This window comes from Conger conger, chromosome 5, assembly GCF_963514075.1.
Source record: "Conger conger chromosome 5, fConCon1.1, whole genome shotgun sequence".
Lineage (NCBI taxonomy): Eukaryota > Metazoa > Chordata > Actinopteri > Anguilliformes > Congridae > Conger > Conger conger.
In genome coordinates, this window is record NC_083764.1 from 25,711,300 (window position 1) to 25,724,115 (window position 12,816).

Sequence of the window (12,816 nt, forward strand, 5' to 3'; positions counted from 1 at the left end):
CCTGTCACCACTGTCAGAACCGCAAGCCTCTGAATTCAGCTGTTGCTCCTCAATCTCAGTTAAGCAATAATTCTACAGTTTTAGTTACTAAAATACCACATTAATGGGAGTGTTTTCATGCAAAGAATAAAATACATTACGATGGATGCATGTTGCACTTTATCGAACATGTACCTTAATTGTGAATTGGTTTGTTTAATCAACTAGATATTTTGTTCTGTCTAGTTTAATATGGCCTATGGTGTTTAGTTATAATCTATAATTAGCATGCTTGGCCAAATGGTCAGTGGTCATGAAGCAGAGTGGTCTTATTTTGTTAATCACTTTCAATCCCTCATTTGTATGCTTGGATAACCCACATAGGTCATGGGGCAGAAGTGGGGAGGCTCCAGACACTGCAGAAGGTTTCCAGGTTGTGCATTTTGGTTATCTTGGGGGGTGAAGTCAGTTACTCTTCCCTGCTAGGTATGGTTTTGCCCAAACCGGATAAGGGCATCACCCCAGTGCAGTCAAGTCCTTTTGCTGTTGACAAGATGTGTGCTGTAGCCACATACCACTTCCCCTGAAGTCTCGCAAGGAAGAACCTTATCTAGTTCAAGGGATTTTGTTGGTTCTTTGTCTGGGAGCTTTCATACTTCACACCTTCCATAAAAGTTTAATAAAAAAACAAAAAACAACAAACCAAATTACCCTTTTTTGAAAATGTAGGAATGCAACAATATAATACAACTACTAAATTATAACTCAGGGGAACATTCACTTAGCCTTCTATACAGGAACAGTAGCAAAGCAAACAGCTGTCTTGTCCTGTCCATCCCATGTTTGTTCACTGTCATGATCCACATTTTTCTGTCTAGCTCCCCTGCGTTTTTACCTTTTGTATCCCACTTTGCTTTTCATAGTTCTGTTTTCTGTAATTATTCGTTTCACCTGTTCATTGTTTCCTGATTCTGTATTACCCACCTGTTAGTCAATACACCTTGTTATCTGTCTATATTAACCCACTTCTGTCTTCTGTTCATTGTCAGATTGTAATGTGCTTCCGCCATTCATTCCAGCGGTTTTTCAGTCTGACTTACCTGTTTACTGACCACTTTTGTTTAACCCAACCACTGTCTTCTGGATTACCCTTCTTTTTTTTTTTAAAGATATTTTTTAGGCCTTTTTCAGCTTTATTGGACAGTATATAGTATAGAGAGACAGAAAGAATGGGAGCGAGAGAGAGGGGAAGACATGTGACAAATGTCGGACGGTCGGATTCGAACCGCCGACGTCGCAGCTCGCAATGAGCATGTGGTCAGTGCTCTACAGGCTGCGCCACCGAGACACCCCATCTGGATTACCCTTCTGTCTGTGTTGGAACTGCCGTTTTCAAACTTTGATTGGATTTTCGTTTATTGCCTTTTGAATTTCGTTTTGTACCTCTGCCTGCCTGCTGGTTTATGAACTCTTGCCTGTGACTCCAACTACGTCGTAGATTATCTCTGCTGTGTCTGGTAGCCCCAGTTTTGAACTCTCACCTGTGTTAGTCACCAGGAACTTTGTTACCTTTATATTCCCGTCTGCTCGTATCTGACTATTGCCTGCTGTGAACTGAATAAAAACATTCTATCAGATACCTCTCTGTTCGCGATTGGTTCCTTTGTTCTGAGCCATGGTTTACCTTGTGATCAGAGTGGTCTCTCTGACCCCAGATGGATAGGAGTTCAGTCTCTTGCTGAGAATATAAAAATGTTACCATCTGCTGCCTTCATGCTTAGTACTCTGGATCAAAAGCAATAGATCAGTGCTGCTGTGTGGCTCCATCCTATTTAGACACTGGTCCTGTGTTTGCATGAGTGTCAGCAGCAACTATACACAGAAAAAAATATGAAAATGTGTTTGTTAGGGTACAAATACCTGTCACTGTGGTAATACCCTATAAGTACATACAATTGTACTCTTTACTTATTAGTACTCAAATAGAACATTTTTGTACTTTCAGGGTACATTTGACAAATATGTTCCCTACAGTGTAGTGGACATCTCCAAAAAATGGTACAGAAATGTAGCTGTGCCCAGAGAAGGAGGCATTCTGTAGTTGAGTGTGTTTTATTTCATCATACAACAGTCCCCCCAGTTGAGCGCTCACTCTTTTTGAAGTGGGCGGAGACTTGAATACAATTCTCAATAAAAAGACTGAGAAGAAAAAAGGGAAATAAATGTGAAATGAGACCCTAGTACATCAATGAACTTTGGTTCTTGTACCACAGAAATGAAATAGAATTGGCAGTGTGCCATACAGATTTAAACACATCTCCTATAATAATGATAGAGAAGACCAGTCTAATTTCTCCCTTGCCTCACATTGTCTTCCCTCTGGAGTTTAATTTTCAACAAAAGTAATTTATGAGGTTGTGAAAAGCAATTGGCACAAAGGCAAAGTTGTCCTCATTACAAATTCCCACAACCAGTTATCGCTGTTTCCCACTCTCCCTCCTCAAAAACATGCTAAAAAAGTACCTTGTGTGTAATTTGAAGGATTGTTTCATTAACAGCCATAGCCCACTCAGTGACTAAGTCTTCTAAGGCTTCTGCTTTCAAGAAATTCTGACGTGGAAGTCTGAACACCAAACAGAATGGAAGTTGGGCCGGTAGTTTCGAGAAAACAAGCCAAAGTAAATTCACTAGCACAGACAGTGGTGCTCTAGTTTACCCTCATTTTCAACCCTTTCACTAAAACCATTTTGAGTTTGCCAGGGCAACTGAAGACACACAAGGGGTAAGTCTGTTGTACAGGAGATGCGGCTACACAGGCAATTTTGGCAAGGAATATATGACGTGCTGTTCTCTTTTTGGAACCTGCTCTGTATTTGCAAAACCCTGGAGGTTTTTCGAGATTGTGAGAAAGGGTATCGCTTTTATTTTGTTGCTCGGCTTATCTCTGCCAAAGAGGTAAGCACAGACTGGTGATGTCACACCAGGTCACCTGATACCACCTAAAAGGGGGTCACTTAGACCCTTCAGTATTTCAATACCGTGTCCACACAACTTTCTCTGTGAAGGGACTGGAATGCACACCAATGTCACAAATGAGAAACTGGTTATCTGGCCAGTGCAGAGGAAAAAGCTTTTCAGGTCAATGACCACAAGAAAAATGGTGAAATGTTTCACTGATGTCAGAATGAAGCATTCCAAGGCCCCCAGAATCCAATATTAAGCAACCTCTGTTGTGTCACTGCCACATCTGAACCAGATCACAAAAAGGAAGTGAGCATCTGGTTTTTATTAACTCCATTATTGCTGATTCTTAAAGGAATAAATCATTGCTCCTGAAAAAACATCTTACGGAAAGACAGAAAGAGGCACGAAACAGACACAAACAAGAAAGAAAGTATTTAACTGTTCAAGGTTTGGGGTTTAATTATTTATAATTATTCAATTTCCCTGTCTCTGTTTTGAATGCGATGGCTGCATTTGTACTAGAGTATAATCAAGCCAAAGGGCAAGAGGTCAAGAGTCTGCCCACGAGAATGGACACAGATTACACTGTTGACTTTGACACTGCATTGGGAAACATGCACATTGAAACAAACGTTCAGGTCAGTGGGCTTTTGTAAAAGAGGCTGAATTGGCATTCAATGAGAAATTTGTAAACACGCCATTATTTTGGTGAGGGCACTGCTTTCCCTTTCATGTCAGCCAGCTCTCACAAGGAAGCAGCGTGGACGAACAATTGCAAAATCACTTTCAGAACTCGTTTTGACCTGTTTCTTCCTGCTGCAAGCAGACAAAGCCAGACGGAGATCTGACTCATCAACTGTCACGTATGTTACTCACAGAGCCCAGAAATACACATAAGTGAGAACTATTACATGGGCGACCAATTACAGTATTCTAATGAGAAATGAGTTTAAGGTGGGACTGGAAACCTTGGAGCCATTCTTATAATTTACAATACAGAAGCATGTGACTGCAGACAGGGAAAGACAGAGATGTTTGGGAGACAGATATGGAGGGATGAGAGAATGCTTGTGTAAAGTTCTTGCCTGTTTATAATTTCTACAGAATTTTTATTGAATAGCTTCCATTAGCGTTTATATGCAAACATGCTCCCACACAGTGCTGGTTCCAGCTGTCTTCCTGCAGTTGAAAACCACCATGGATTAGCAGCAGAGGTGGAAAGTGCAGATGTTAGAAAGTAAGTGTGTTTATTCACTTGTGAACTCAGCCAAGCTGACTTCACTAATTAGTTCTACCTACTGGCTGACGAATTGTGACTAATTAGCAAATCCAGGTGATTTTACTTTCTGAACCCAGATTTACAACCACTGATTAGCAGACAGATGTTCTGAACTTTATTCAGTTGATAATATCATGATAACCAAACAGACAGACACACACACACCCGCACACACACACACACGCACGAACACACACATATATATATACATCAGTGCTATTCAAGCTGCTGGTATACAACTCAGGTGTAAATTGATTCTCAAAGGCCTTTAATGTGGGACTCTCCCTGCTAAAGCATTGACAGTAACAATTAAACAGCATTGTTGCAGATTATTAATGCAGCCATTATGTGAGGCACCAACGTGGGAGAGCTGGGCCCCACTCAGACCCACACTGGGACCCAGGGGTGTCACCTTGTTCTGAAAATTTACACAGCCTATATATATATGGTGATCATGGTAGGCAAGACTGAGCTGAACATAGTTATATTACTGCATGAAGCTCTAGACAGAGTCAACAGACTGGAACTGCAAAGTGCTACAAGGGCAGAAAAAGAGAGAAAGCTATTTGGAGCTTTAGTTTCAAGTTTAGTTAAGTTGAATTGCAAGTTAATTATAATTGGTTGAATAAACATATGGGAATTTACCTGCCCTTTTAGTAAAAAAGTATATTAAATTCATCCATTAGACTTTTGCGAAACTGTTGCTAAAATTATCTTTGCAGAGAGGACACCGTAGAAGATTAGTTCCTGGCACAGTTCACAGATGGGGATGCGTTAAAAAAAACAACACAAATGCTAGCTGGCAAGTGGGCAGGATGTAAGACGGAATGCTAGCGTGAAATGTTTAAACCGTGAAACAAATGTGATTCTAACCTTGAGATAGGATTAATGGGGTGATGCGCATAAAAGGCTGTTTAAATAAGTGACATTATTAGGTCTGGCATTTTTATACTGGCAGAGTCAATAACACAATGACCGGGTGCCACTCTTTCTCTGTCTGTCTGTCTCACCTTACAGCTCCAGAGAGCTTGGACAAACTGTGTTTCTCCAACACAGCGAATTAAAAATACTGTGAAGGCCTTTCCTCTCCTGAATGTTTCGTTATGAAGGGGCACCCCAGAGCAGTCATGTTCTTGGACTCGTGTTCTCTCATGCTTGCACGGACAATGTACTGGCGCCACTGAGCTGATAGCCTAGTGCATAATTCAGACCTGGCACTGCTCTGTGAGCCTTACAGCAGCTGTAATAGGCAGCTGGACACTACTAGAAGGCTACTCTTTCTGTACAGTTGCAGCTGTTTGTGAGATTGCTGCATTATCTAAGAATTGTTATACATACATTACCCAGAAACATACTTCCTTTCTCATGAAAATGAGTTTACTCAGGAACCAGCTTACTTCCTCATGATAATGTTGAACATTACCAAGAGATCAGAGTCAATTTACAGGCCTAATTCATATCCATGAATGTTAAAAATCTGTGAGAAACATCTCATTTCAGAGCCTGAGCTAAGTGATAGTATGGGAAAGTGCCACCATAATCATCCCCAAGAAAGCTGAGATAAAAATAAAAATGGTTGTATATGTTCTTACAATTTATACAGCTACAGAGGGCAAAGCCCACACAGTACCTTTGCAAAGTTTGTACAGGACTTTTGAAAACATTATGTTTATTTCATGTTTACTGTTTAATCCCACCAGGTTAGCTGGTTTTTAACCCTTGTGTTGTCTTAAGCGTCAAGAATGACCCGCCACTAAGTTTAACAGCAGAGAAAACCCTCTAAATGATCTTTTTTCAACTTTAAATTTGATGACAAAGTTTACAGGTTGTTTTTCTATGCAAAATATAAGTATGTAGAATGTTAAGAGTACATGAGGTTTAAGAGATGTCTAATAATGAATGGGGTCAAATAGACCCTAAAAATAATATGAAGGTTGAGGAGCAGAGATGATTGGGTATGGCTGTCTGCTCTGTGTGAATATACAGGGATCACCATGGTAAGTTAGGTGGTGTGGGCTACAGGTGGGCTGAGGCTTGTATGGTGTGGGTGGGGGGACGGTGGTCATTGATTGACTCGCTGTCAAAGGGGAATGAGGGAGGCATGGGACACCATACTTCAATGCCATAGTACCAAAACCACAGTATGCTGTGATGTCTTTGAATCATAAAATTGCAAATGGACCCAAGATGGGTTAGGCCAAATAATAATTATTACTACTTATTATCATCAATCATAATTCTGATGATAATGATGATGAAGGTGAAGATAATGGTGATGATTATTATGACTATGAATAATAACAACAACCATAATGACAGTAATAATAACAATCAGCATGATCATTTTCAGAAATCATAATGAAAATATTATTTCCTATGCCATTGGCCTTGCCGTGCCAGATTATGCCATGCTTGCACACCAGTGACCATTTATTTTGTGCCAAACATCCTTTCATTTCTGTGCCTCTGTGGAACTTTCCATTACTAAGGCTGGCACACAAAATGATTGACAGGTCCATGATTACTCACTTTTACCGGCAGAACATTCTGGTAACACCACTTACTGTAACTAACTGGAACATCACCAGAGTCAACAATTGACAATATATCTGTGCCACTGTTCGCTCTGGTTAAACTAAAAGTTTCACATTTTAAATGTGATGCAGTCTGCTTAGAAATCATAAGGGTGTGTAATACCTTTTGGAGAGCTTTTTAGATACTTTGGGCATGCTTTATGAAAGCATATTGTCATATATGTGAATAAAACACACATGAAGGTTAATTTTTCTTTACATTTTGTATCAAAATATCAGTTTTAATAGAAAAATAACCTTTTTGGGACCAAAAAATATGCAGTTGTTTTGTATTTGGAGAGATTTGGGGACACTTGAGGTGCAGGTTTGGGTAAACTCATGGAATTTGAATGCCTGTCGATATCTTACTGACTTTTGTACACAAGTTGACATCAAGTTTGTGCACAAACAAAGGGAATGGAATGGGTTAATATTTCATGAGCTATATTCCTCACATTTTTGATATGCCCTCTCAGAAAAAAAGGATTCTTTGTCTTGTCACCATGGAGGAAACCTTTTTAGTTCTTTATTGAACCCTCTATCATAGGTGTGAAGTGTTACAGAGACAAAAAGCCATTTCGCCCAACAAAGAACACTTGAACTAGATAGCGCTCTTCTATGGAATCACAGGATTCCTCTTTGAACCATTTTTTCTGAGAGTGTAGGGTATTCACAACAAAGGAACTGTCAGACCAAAAAGTGGTTTGACATCTTTCACTATGCTATGGTCTGACGCATTGGTCTTGGTTGACTTCTCCTTTTTTAATTCCTGCCATGATGCACTGTGCCGTGCTTCTACGCACGTGTCTTGTTTTTCTCAACCTTCTTTTTAAACTTTATTACTACTGACTTTCAAGCTGCAACCCTCTCCATCATTCTCTAACACTGTAAATCATGGCTGAACAACCCTGGTCCTGGAGAGCACAAGGTGTAACTGGTTTCTGTTTTTACCTTAAAACCAATCAACCAATTTATTACCCAAGAAACCAGTTTAGGTGGGATACCTGTGTTTTCAACTGCTTTTATTGATGTGCTGACAAATAAGCACACAGCACACAGCACACCTGTGGTGTCACAGGACTATAATTGCAGACCCCAGCTTATTAATTCATACATTCATTATCCTAAGCCGCTTATCCTGAACAGGGTCGCAGGGGGGCTGGAGCCTATCCCAGCGTACATTGGGCGAAAGGCAGGAATACACCCTGGACAGGTCGCCAGACCATCGCAGGGCACACACGCCATTCACTCACACACTCACACCCACGGGCAATTTAGACTCACAATTCATTCAGATTATAAAAAATTACGATATTTTTAAAACCTCCTTGCTGTGAGGCGGCAATGCTACCCACTGCACCATCTGTGCTGCCCCAGACCCCAGCTGTACTTAGTAATTTCACTCACTGAGCACTTTATTAGGTAGACTTGTACACCAGCTTGTTAATGCAAATATTTAATCAGCCAATCATGCAACAGAAAATAAATGCATAAAAGCATGCAGACATCGTCAAGAGGTTCAGCGGTTTTTCAGACCAAATGTCGGAATGGGGACGAAATGCGATCTACAGTAAGTGACTTTGACCGTGGAATGATTGTTGGCGTCAAGTTCTGTTTTTCGTTGTCTAGTTTTTTTCCTAAGTGGTTCGTGTTTTTGTGTATTGTTACCCTCTGTGCACACCGTAGTTTATCTGTCAGCTCAGTCACTTCATTCTTTCACCTGTGTCTCACTTCCTGATTGTTTCACACACCTGATTGTTATTCCCTCATTACCTGTGTATTTAAGCCCCTCTGTTTGTCTCACTTGGTGCCAGATTGTTGTGTCCCAACCATACTCTCCAGCGGTATTGTCTGATTGATTCCTGTTATGACCTGTTTTGTCCTAGACTTGCGCCTTTTGCTTTACCTGTCTGTTTTGTTTGGAACCGTAGTTATCAACCCGTTTTGGCTTATCAACTTTTGTTTCCGGATTCTGCTTGCCCATTTGTTATAGACCCTTTGTCTGTGACTTCGACTTTGTTTTGGATTATCCCTGCTATCTGAAGGGAAGTAAGCATGATGTGTCTTTCATCTGCTGCACTAAGTTTCCTTAGCCAACCACTGTGTCTACGGTCCTCAACGTTGCCCATTTCTTTGCTTCTTCAACAGAGCTTGGACAGTACATCTGGAAACTCCTTTCTGCCTTGAAATTTCAGCCTGGGAGAGACCTTGCTGATGCAGTATAATTTCCTTCTGTCTTGTTGCTGTGCTCAGTCTTGCCATAGTGTATGACTTCTGACATTAAACTGTCTTCAGCAACCACACCTTGAAAGCAGAGTTTGGCTGTTTGTCACCCAATTTAACCCTCCTACACAGCTGTTTGTTTCAGTTTATGATTGTGTTTCAACCTACATATTAAATAGCCCCTGTTTGGTATAATTGGTTAATCACACACCTGACTATATGCCTACAAAATCCTTGACTTTGTGCAAGTGTACCTAGAAGAATTGATGCTGGTTTGAAGACAAAGAGTGATCACACCAAATATTGATTTGATGTAGATGTTCACTCACTCAATTTTGTTAATTGCTAAAAAATAAACTATTAACATTTCTATTTTTGAAAGCATTCTTACTTTACAGCATTTTTTCACACCTGCCTAAAACATTTGCACAGTACTGTGTGTGTATATATATATATTATATATATATATATATAATGTAGTTTATTTCTTTATTTTGTTTATTTTTTATTTTTTAACACACTTTACCAGGGGTCGGAAACCCTGGTCCTGGAGAGCAGCAGGTTGACTATCATTGTTACTCAACACTTGCTCAATGAAAGGAGTTGATTACACAATTAATTCACATCACCTTGTTTCTTGGGTCTGAATTGGTTGTTTATTTTAAGGTGAAAACAAAAACAGGTGTGGTTCTCTGACACCACAACATTATATAGCATGAATCTATTCCCATTATTTAACACCATGTGGCATTATTTGACACTAACATTCATGAAACATACATTCATCAAAAGAGAGCAATATCTGAAAGCCACTAAATACACTGCTGATTGCACAATACTACTGACTAAGGATTTGCAGGCAGGTTCTTGGCAAGGGTAGAGACAGGGGTGAAAAAGATCAATGGTCAACATCAGCTAATTTTGTAAAATGCAACAGAGCAAACATACTTATCAGGTTCTTATGTCGAAATGCAGGTATGCAGAGTCAACAGCACACTGCCTCCCTAAGAACCTCAACCGTGTTGACCTCCACCTAAGTATGAAGCCCATCAAGTGCTACAAATTTGGTTGAAAATATTGGGTCTGAGCTGAAGTGAGATTATGAGAAATATATATTACTATGGTATATTTACATATAACCTTGGTCATGGGGCTTTTCATGAAATGTACACTGTGCTTATAATATAGTATTACCCTTCCATGCAGTAATAACCATTATACAGACACACACAAATATATACAGTATAATATACTTACTGTATATATCAATGAATGAGAAGAATTTCCATAAATCCCCTTTTTCCATCAGAAGATGCTTGATCTTCGAAGTGAATGATGATCCCTATCAACACCCACACAGTCCCCTCCAAATTTATTGACACAGTAAGGCCAATTCCTTCACTTTTGCAATATACTGAATACATTTGGGGTTGAAATAAAAAGATGAACACCCGACAGTTCAGAATTTCAGCTTTTATATCCTGGTATTGACACCTAGATGTGTTAACCTACTCAGAACATAGCACCTTTGGTATCAGACCACCCAATTTTCAAGTGAGAAAAATTATTGGAACAGAGAGTATTTAAGTAAATGAAAGTAAACAATACTTAATATTTGCTAGGATATCTCTTGCTTGCAGGGACTGGTGATTGACTTGACCAGTCTAAAACCCTCTACTTTTTCTCCCTAATGAAGTCCTTTGTTGTGTTCACAGTGTTTTGGGTCATTGTATTGCTGCAAGATGAAGTTCCTCACAATTAGTTTGGATGCATTTCTCCGTAAGTTGGCAAACAGAATGTTTTTGTGGATTCTGAATTAATTCTGCTGCTACCATCATGTGTTACAAACATTAGTGAGCCCACTCCAGAAGCAGCCAAGCAAGCCCAAGCCATGATACTCCCTCCACCGGGTTTCACGGATGAGCTTGTACATTACATTACATTATTGGCATTTGGCAGACGCTCTTATCCAGAGCGACGTACAACAAAGTGCATACCCATAACCAGGGATAAGTTGAAAGACCCTAGAGGGAAGTACAATTTCAACTGCTACCTGTACAACAAAGATAAGGACAAGGGCCATTTTTTTTTTTTTTTTTTTTAACAAACAGAGCAAAAGTGACCAAAGTTAACTATCCAAACACTGCTTACTTAGCCAACTAAAAATACCGATACACAAAGCAAGTCACAGAGACAACAATTAAGGTTCACAGGGAGGTAGGGAGGGATGGGGAGAGGTGCTGCTTGAAGAGGTGTGTCTTCAGCTTGCGCTTGAAGGTGGGGAGAGATTCTATAGTTCTGACCTCAACGGGGAGTTCGTTCCACCACCGTGGAGCCAGAACAGACAGTAGTCGTGAGCGTGAGGTGGAGGTTCTGAGAGGGGGAGGTGCCAAGCGGCCTGTGGAGGCTGAACGAAGAGGTCTGGCAGGGGTGTAGGGTCTGATGATTTTTTGCAGATAAGCTGGGGAAGACCCTTTAACTGTTTGGAAGGCTAGCACCAATGTTTTGAATTTGATGCGAGCCATGACAGGCAGCCAGTGGAGGGAAGTAAGCAGGGGGGTGACGTGTGAGTATTTGGGAAGGTTGAAGACCAGATGAGCTGCTGCATTCTGGATGAGTTGGAGGGGTCTGATGGCGGACGCTGGGAGGCCAGCCAAGAGGGAATTGCAGTAGTCCAGGCGGGACAGAACCATCGCTTGGACCAGGAGCTGGGTCGAGTAGGGGGTGAGAAAGGGGCGGATTCTCTGTATGTTGTATAGGAAGAACCTGCAAGACCGGGTCACCGCCGCAATGTTCTCGAAAAGGGACAGTCTGCTGTCCATCACCACGCCGAGGTTCCTTGCACTGGGTGACGGCGTGAGTGTGGTATCCCCGAGGGAAATGGAGAGATCCAGATGGGGATGTTTTGTATGTTTTGGATCATGAGCAGATCCCTTCTTTCTCCACACTTTGGCCTTTTAATCACATTGTTAGAGGTTCATCTTGGTCACATCATCAAAACTGACCTTGCTGTTCCAATACTTTTGGTGGGGACTGTAAACTGTATCTCTCAGCAGAGGGAAAACATAATGCTGCGATGAATATTTGAATGAACTGTTTGGTCTCAGTCGAGTTATGGCAGTTGCTCTGCAGAAATCAATAGGGTTCCAATCCAAGTTTCAAGATATCTAATTTCTCCTTCTTCCCATGAATAAATTTGCAATAAAAATGCCATTTCTGCAAGCTTGTTTGCTAGCTGTTGTATTTGCAGAGCATAGCTGGCCTGCTACCAGGTTGATACCGCTAAGGTGCAGAGGGTCACACCATTGCTCACTTATTGGCTCACCACTTGAAGATTCTTGGCCAGCTTTGTATATGAGAACTAGTTCATGCCATGGGCTTGCAGTGACTTTATCCATTTAAATATAACACTGTTATTTTCAGTACCGATCAAACCCTAATTGGACAGCTTCTTGCTGCCATCTGCTGGTACATCTGAGGAACTTCCATCAGGCGGCATTTGGGAAATGCAATTGCAGGCACTGCAGATGTGAGACTTTGAGAAAGCACCAAAATGTACATGCATTTATAACTGTGATTAAGGCCGGGTGTGTAGGCTATCAATATGCGGTCTATATGAGCTCATTGGCTGTATGCCCAAGCACCGGTTCACTCGTAGATCACATCAAAACGTTTCATACATGAACACAAGAACAAATGCACTTATCAAGAAATGTAGCAAAAATGTCAGACGGCGTAAATGTTAAGGATAATTCCGCAATTAATACCAGAAGCTTACATGAAAAACAGAAACGACAA